This window comes from Zea mays, chromosome 7 (genome assembly GCF_902167145.1).
Source record: "Zea mays cultivar B73 chromosome 7, Zm-B73-REFERENCE-NAM-5.0, whole genome shotgun sequence".
NCBI lineage: Eukaryota > Viridiplantae > Streptophyta > Magnoliopsida > Poales > Poaceae > Zea > Zea mays.
Window position 1 is genome coordinate 108,785,032 of NC_050102.1, and position 8,818 is coordinate 108,793,849.

The following is an 8,818-nucleotide window of genomic DNA, read 5'->3' on the forward strand; positions in this document are numbered from 1 at the left end:
AGTCCGGTGACCTTTTGACTTTGCTGCTCTGACTTCTGCGCGGCACTGTTCATCACTGAACACTCTGCGCAGTCGACCGTTGGCACGCAGGGAGTCGTTGCTCCGCTGGCTCACCGGACAGTCCGGTGGCACACCGAACAGTCCGGTGGCACACCGAACAGTCCGGTGAATTATAGCGGAGCGCGGCTGGCAGAAACCCGAGAGTGGCTGGTTTCGAGGGCGCCTGGCTGGCGCACCGGATAGTGTCTGGTGCACCATTTTTTAGCACACTCTAAGACTTGCTCCATTTTTAATTGTGTCCCTAACTTGGATTTCTTTCTTGGTTTGTGTTGAACCTTATGCACCTGAGATAAATCATATCTTGACAAACTAGTTAGTCCATGTGGTTTGTGTTGGATGTCAACCACCAAAATCAATTATAGGAAATAGTTAGCCCTATTTCCCTTTCATGTAGTCTAACACTAGGACGTCGAATGTCCAAGGACCTGCAAAGTGCATTATTTCAGTTCCAACACATAGTTGGGCCTTAGGCGATCTCCAGCAACTCTCCTATCACATTTATAATATCTCTTATTTCAAACTCCACTCTGTAAATAGTGTTGTCTAAAGTGCAAAACCAGTGTTTTGCACGATCATATGCACAATTTGCTGGAAACTATGGACCTTATAAATAGAGGTTGTACAAGCCTGGGTAGAGTACCTTATCTTCCCAACTAAATATACACCCTAGTAAGCCCAAAAAATCTCCCACTAGCTTCTTCTAATAGTGACCCATCCAAAGCAAGATTGGGAGTGATCTCTAATAAATTGCATTGAGTGATTGCATCTAGTGGAGCTATTGATCGTATTGAGCTATATGATTCTTGTTACTCTTAGCAGTTGCCGCTACCAGACAGCTTGGAGGCAGCATATGATTGTTGAGGAGCTTTTGTGATTATTGCTAGCTTTGATCAACGTATTTGCAAGGGACTCTTGTGATCATCCCCGCAGAAGATTCACAAAGACCAACTCTAATGGAATGATGGCTTGATGGAGTGCTATCCTAGACTGATTCTTATGGTGCCTTGGATGGGCTTGACTTATTATGCCAATAAATGTGTGAATCATATAAGATTGGACTCGACATAAAAAGGATGTAGGTTGCTGGCAAGCAACCAAACCTTAAGGATAAATATTATGATAATATCTTGTCTCGTGCGTTTTGTATTGCGAAAGGATCTTGATGTCGACTATAGGGGGTGTTGCGGGCCTTCTCCTTCTGAAGGTCCTCAAAAACATAATTAACCATTTGCTTTCATCATAAGCTATTACAGGAAGCCTCCATGGCCGGTCTTCGACATCTTCATTTCCACTCTCTACATCAAAACTTTCACTATCGCTGGAGTTCTCAGACAACCCAGCCAGTATCTCATTGGTGATTTTCTTTGTGTTGGTCTTATCCATAGCTTCGCAAAACCGGCCAGTGCGGGGTTAGTGATCTTCTTCTCCTCAGCCATTCAGACGATGGTTGGGCAGATGCCGAAGCTCAAAAGTCAATCGAACTCGAGAAAGCAAAGAAAGTTAAAATAGCACACACAATACAAACAACTAGATAGCACGAAAAATACTCACAACATAGGTCTCTATATATACACTCAGAGCCCCACAGCTCGGTGGGTCCCACGGGTGAGAATGATTCGCTATTCTAGCGAAGGGAAGCTGTTTTTTTGGACCATCGGCTAAAGGTCTTCGTTCTCGTCGCAGTCTGAATTTGTTACAATAAAACAAATTAATACTGTGAGGGGCTACTATTGGGGGCCTTCTCCTTCCGAAGGTCTTCAAAAACATAATTAACCATTTGCTTTCAGCATAAGCTATTACAGGAAGCTTCGACTTTAGGATGCAAGCCTCTTCCTCATGACGAAGGCACACAATATGAAGATAGATCTAAAGAGGATAAGAGTAAACACCGAAGCTATCACCAGATGGACAGCTTCGGCTCACAACAGAGATGAAGTATAATGATGATGCTGAATGAAAGAGGAAAAGACTACTTAGTCCTTAACAACTTGTATTATGATCATATGTGAATATTGGGGACATAAATGTACTTTTACTCGGGTTGCATCCCATGCCTATAAATAGATGAACAGTAGCACCGTACTACTGTTCACGCGGAATTGTAATCACTCTCTCGCGTCTTCACCTTCGAGCAAGCCGAAGGTACCAATGTAATATGAATTCTGTTGATATTCATACATGTTTTATGGAATGCAAATATGAATAGATTAACGAGATGCAGTTACTACTTTCGTCCCTTTGCATTCCTATTTACATATTAAATGATGAAGATATGTCCTTCTTGAGCTTCGTCTGTTGATCATTATGCCCATGTGGAGATAATGCTTCGGAAGACGAAGGTCCATAATAATTAACAATTGTGTTGCCTTGTTGTTGATTCACAACATTTGAGAACAAGTGACCAACATTGGCGCCCACCTCCAGTGAACTCAAACGACCACCTTCGGCAAGCATTCACCTTCATCATGCCGCCGAAGAAGACAACAGCGCCAGGGGCTGCCCTGCAGCCACTGGACACAAATCAGGAGACACTCTCACTACGAGAAGCTAGGAGCCAGAAGAGAAAGGCTACCAGCCCAACACCTCAGGAGGAGGAGTTGGACCAGGAGATTAGGGACTTGGAGGCTATTCACCAGCAAGTGCAAAGGAAGAGAGAAAAGATGCTTCGGCTAGCCGACCTTTAGAGGAAGATCGACGAAGCTGCTGAAGAAATGTGTCATATTACTCAGGATGACCAAGGCTGAAGGCCTCAACACATGGAGCTTCGTCAAGAAAGCCCAATTAATGATGATGAATGGTATGATGACTTTCATCATGGTAACTTTGCTTTTGATGATGCTTCTCCTCTAGCAGCAGAGTTGCAGGCTACCCCGTGGCCACCATCTTACAAGCCACCTCAGCTCCCCATGTATGATGGGCACTCAGATCCGAAGCAGTTTCTAATGAGCTATGTGAAAGGGAAATGTGCCCTTGGGCCATTTCTAAGTATTTTGGTGATTGAGTGTCAACACAAGTGCTTAAATGTGAATCAATGCCCATGGATGAACAAAGTGCAAATCAAGAGCAAAGGTATGTTTCTAAGTCTTAGTACATTGGTTTTATGTACTAATATACTTGTCTAAGTATCAGAAACAGGAAGAAGAAGAAAAGAGGAGAGTTGGCTGTGTACAGCCAAAAGGCTGTTTCGGTCTGGTGCACCGGACAGTGTCCGGTGGTGCACCGGACAGTGTCCAGTGCGCCAGGCTGCCTCGGGCGAACTGGCCGCTCTCGGGAGTTGACTGGCGACGTACGACTAAAATTCACCGGACTGTCCGGTGTGCACCGGACTGTCCGGTGAGCCAACGGTCGGCCGGGCCAACGGTCGGCCGCGCGATCTGCGCGGGACACGTGGCCTAGCCAACGGTCGGAAGGGGGCACCGGACTGTCCGGTGTGCACCGGACATGTCCGGTGCGCCAACGGCTCCCAGATCTCCAACGGTCGACTGCGCTGTTTAAGGGAGGAAATCGGGCACCGGACAGTGTCCGGTGTGCACCGGACTGTCCGGTGCGCCCGACGACAGAAGGCAAGGATGGCCTTCTGGATTTGTTCTCAACGGCTCCTAGCTGCCTTGGGGCTATAAAAGGGACCCCTAAGCGCATGGAGGAGCACATCAAGCATTCCTACAACATTCCTAAGCACCAAGACATCGATTCCACGCATTTGGTTCATTGTGATAGCATCTAGAGCTCTTGTTGAGTTGTGAACTCATTGAGTTGTGTTGCGAGCTCTTGTTGCGACTTGTGTGCGTGATGTTGCTCTGATTTTGAGTCTTGTGTGCGTTGCTAGTTCTCCCTTACTCCGTATTTCTTTGTGAATCTTAAGTGTAAGGGCGAGAGGCTCCAAGTTGTGGAGATTCCTCGCAAACGGGATATTGAAAGGCAAAGCAAAACACCGTGGTATTCAAGTTGGTCTTTGGACCGCTTGAGAGGGGTTGATTGCAACCCTCGTCCGTTGGGACGCCACAACGTGGAGTAGGCAAGCGTTGGTCTTGGCCGAACCACGGGATAAACCACTGTGTCATCTCTGTGTTCGATCTCTTGTGGTATTGTGTTTTGTTGAGACTCCTTTCTAGCCACTTGGCAATCATTGTGCTAACACTTAACAAGTTTTTGTGGCTTAAGTTTTCAAGTTTCACAGGATCACCTATTCACCCCCCCCCCCCCTCTAGGTGCTCTCAATTGGTATCGGAGCCGTTCTCTTCAAGAAAGGGACTAACCGCCCGAAGAAATGGATCCTAAAGGCAAGGGGATGGTGATCAACGACAAGGAAAAGGAGTCCTTCGTCAACGAGCCAAGGGATGACAAGTCCAACGACTCGGGCTCGGGCCACAGACGCAAAGATGGGAAGAAGAAGACAAGACGCATCAAGGAGATCGTCTACTACGACAGCGATGAGTCTACTTCCTCCCAAAAGGACGACGACCACAACGAATACGAGAGAAAGAAACCGGTCAATTCGAACTTTTCTTTTGATTACTCTCGTATTCCTCAAAGTACTAATGCTCGTTTATTATCTATTCCACTTGGTAAACCTCCTCATTTTGATGGAGAGGACTACGGATTTTGGAGTCACAAAATGCGTAGTCACTTGTTCTCTCTCCATCCTAGCATATGGGAGATTGTAGAAAGTGGAATGCACTTTGATAGTACGGATAGTCCCATGTTTATTAATGAACAGATTCATAAAAATGCACAAGCTACTACTGTGTTGCTAGCCTCTTTGTGCAGGGACGAGTACCATAAGGTGAGCGGCTTGGACAATGCCAAGCAGATCTGGGACACCCTCATGATCTCATGAGGGGAACGATGTCACCTTACTCACCAAGATGGAGTTGGTGGAGGGCGAGCTTGGACGGTTCGCAATGATAAGGGGCGAGGAGCCAACTCAAACATACAACCGGCTCAAGACCCTTATCAACAAAATAAGGAGCTACGGAAGCACGCGATGGATGGATCACGACGTCGTCCGCCTAATGCTAAGGTCCTTTACTGTTCTTGATCCTCATTTGGTGAACAATATTCGTGAAAATCCTAGGTACACCAAGATGTCACCCGAAGAAGTACTTGGGAAATTCGTTAGCGGGCGAATGATGATCAAGGAGGCAAGATACGTGGACGACGCCTTGAATGGTCCGATCAATGAGCCGCAACCCCTTGCTCTCAAGGCAACGAGGAGCAAGGAGGCGCTACCGAGCAAGGTGGCGCAAGTTGAGGCGGCCGGGCTCAATAATGAGGAGATGGCCCTCATCATTAAGCGCTTCAAGACGGCGCTTAAAGGTCGCAAGGGACAGCCAAGCAAGACCAAGACAAAGGAGAAGCGCTCGTGCTTCAAATGTGGTAAGATTGGTCATTTCATTGCTAACTGTCCCGATAATGAAAGTGACCAGGAAAAGGGGAACAAAAGGGAGAAGAAGAAGCATTACAAGAAGGCCAAGGGCGAGGCACATATAGGAAAGGAGTGGGATTCGGATTGCTCCTCCTCCGACTCCGACAATGAAGGACTCGCCGCCACCGCCTTCAACAAGTCATCTCTCTTCCCCAACGAGCGTCACACATGCCTTATGGCAAGGGAGAAGAAGGTGAGTACTCGAGACTCCGCTTATGCTTCTTCTAGTGATAATGAGTCTAGTGATGATGATGACATAGACTATTCATGCTTATTCAAAGGCTTAGATAGATCTAAGATAGATAAGATTAATGAGTTGATTGATGCTTTGAATGACAAGAATAGATTACTAGAAAAACAAGAAGATCTTTTATATGAGGAGCATGATAAATTTGTTAGTGCACAAAATTCTCTTGCCCTAGAAATTAAAAGGAATGAAATACTCTCTGGTGAATTATCTACTTGTCATAAAACCATTTCTACTTTAGAAGGTGTCAACAATGATTTAAATGCTAAACTAGAAGTAGCAAATAAATCTAATTCTTGTGTAGAACATGTTGTAATTTGTACTAGGTGTAAAGATTTTGACATTGATGCTTGTAGTGAACACCTAGTCTCAATTTCTAATTTGAATGATGAAGTGGCTAGTCTTAATGCCCAACTTAAGACTAGCAAAAGCGAATTTGATAAATTAAAATTTGCAAGGGATGCCTATACGATTGGTAGACATCCCTCAATTAAGGATGGACTTGGCTACAAAAGGGAAGCCAAGAACTTGACAAGCCATAAGGCTTCCATCTCCGCCAAGGAGAAAGGGAAGGCCCCTATGGCTACTAGTGCTAAAAAGAATCATGCCTTTTTGTATCATGATAGGAGACAAACTAGAAATGCTTATAGGAGTTATAATGCTTACGATGATTTTTCTCATGCTATGTTTGCTTCTAGTTCTTCATATGTGCATGATAAAAATGTTGGTAGAAGGAATGTTGTTCATAATATGCCTAGGAGAAATGTTGTTAATATTCCTAGGAAAGTTAATGAGCCTTCTACAATATATCATGCTTTGAATTCTTCCTTTGCAATTTGTAGAAAGGATAGAAAGGTGATTGCTAGGAAGTTAGGGGCAAAATGCAAGGGTGATAAAACTTGCATTTGGGTCCCTAAGACAATTGTGACTAACCTTGTAGGACCCAACAAGAGTTGGGTACCTAAGTCCCCAGCCTAAATTTGCCTTGCAGGTTTATGCATCCGGGGGTTCAAGCTGGATTATCGACAGCGGATGCACAAACCATATGACGGGGGAGAAGAAGATGTTCACCTCCTATGTCAAGAATAAGGATTCCCAAGATTCAATTATATTCGGTGATGGGAATCAAGGCAAGGTAAAAGGGCTAGGTAAAATTGCAATATCCAATGAGCATTCTATCTCTAATGTGTTTTTAGTGGAGAGTCTTGGATATAATTTGCTATCTGTTAGTCAATTATGTCATATGGGATATAACTGTCTATTTACAAATGTAGATGTGTCTGTCTTTAGAAGAAGTGATGGTTCACTAGCTTTTAAGGGTGTATTAGACGGCAAACTTTATTTAGTTGATTTTGCAAAAGAAGAGGCCGGTCTAGATGCATGCTTAATAGCTAAGACTAGCATGGGCTGGCTGTGGCATCGCCGCTTAGCACATGTGGGGATGAAGAACCTTCACAAGCTTCTAAAGGGAGAACACGTGATAGGTTTGACTAACGTACATTTCGAAAAAGATAGACCTTGTGCAGCTTGTCAAGCAGGTAAACAGGTGGGAGGAGCGCATCACAGCAAGAATGTGATGACCACTTCAAGACCCCTGGAGCTGCTGCATATGGACCTCTTCGGACCCGTCGCCTATCTGAGCATAGGGGGAAGTAAGTATGGTCTAGTTATTGTTGATGACTTTTCCCGCTTCACTTGGGTGTTCTTTTTGCAGGATAAGTCTGAAACCCAAGGGACCCTCAAGCGCTTCCTCAGGAGAGCTCAAAATGAGTTTGAGCTCAAGGTGAAGAAGATTAGGAGCGACAACGGGTCCGAGTTCAAGAACCTTCAAGTAGAGGAATTCCTTGAGGAGGAAGGGATCAAGCACGAGTTCTCCGCTCCCTACACACCACAGCAAAATGGTGTGGTAGAGAGGAAGAACAGGACGCTAATCGATATGGCGAGGACTATGCTTGGAGAGTTCAAGACCCCCGAGCGATTTTGGTCGGAAGCCGTGAACACGGCTTGCCACGCCAACAACAGGGTCTACCTTCACCGCCTCCTCAAGAAGACTTCGTATGAGCTACTAACCGGTAACAAACCCAATGTATCCTACTTTCGTGTTTTTGGAAGCAAATGCTACATTCTAGTGAAGAAAGGTAGAAATTCTAAATTTGCTCCAAAAGTTGTAGAAGGGTTTTTGTTAGGTTATGACTCAAATACAAAGGCGTATAGAGTCTTCAACAAATCATCGGGTTTGGTTGAAGTCTCTAGCGACGTTGTATTTGATGAGACTAATGGCTCTCCAAGAGAGCAAATTGTTGATTGTGATGATGTAGATGAAGAAGATGTTCCGACGGCCGCTATACGAACCATGGCGATTGGTGAAGTGCGACCACAGGAACAATTGGAGCAAGATCAACCTTCTTCCTCAACAATGGTGCATCCCCCAACTCAAGGCGATGAATAGGTCCATCAAAAGGAGGCGTGTGATCAAGGGGGAGCACAAGATAATCATGTGTTGGAGGAAGAGGCGCAACCGGCACCTCCAACCCAAGTTCGAGCGATGATTCAAAGGGATCATCCCGTCGACCAAATTCTGGGTGACATTAGCAAGGGAGTAACTACTCGATCTCGATTAGTTAATTTTTGTGAGCATTACTCCTTTGTCTCTTCTATTGAGCCTTTCAGGGTAGAGGAGGCCTTGCTAGATCCGGACTGGGTGTTGGCCATGCAGGAGGAGCTCAACAACTTCAAGCGAAATGAAGTTTGGACACTGGTGCCTCGTCCCAAGCAAAACATTGTGGGAACCAAGTGGGTATTCCGCAACAAACAGGACGAGCACGGGGTGGTAACGAGGAACAAGGCTCGACTTGTGGCAAAAGGTTATGCCCAAGTCGCAGGTTTGGACTTTGAGGAGACGTTTGCTCCTGTGGCTAGGCTAGAATCAATTCGTATCTTGCTAGCATATGCCGCTCACCATTCTTTTAGGTTGTTCCAAATGGATGTGAAGAGCGCTTTCCTCAACGGGCCAATCAAGGAGGAGGTGTACGTGGAGCAACCCCCTGGCTTCGAGGATGAACGGTACCCCGACCACGTGTGTAAGC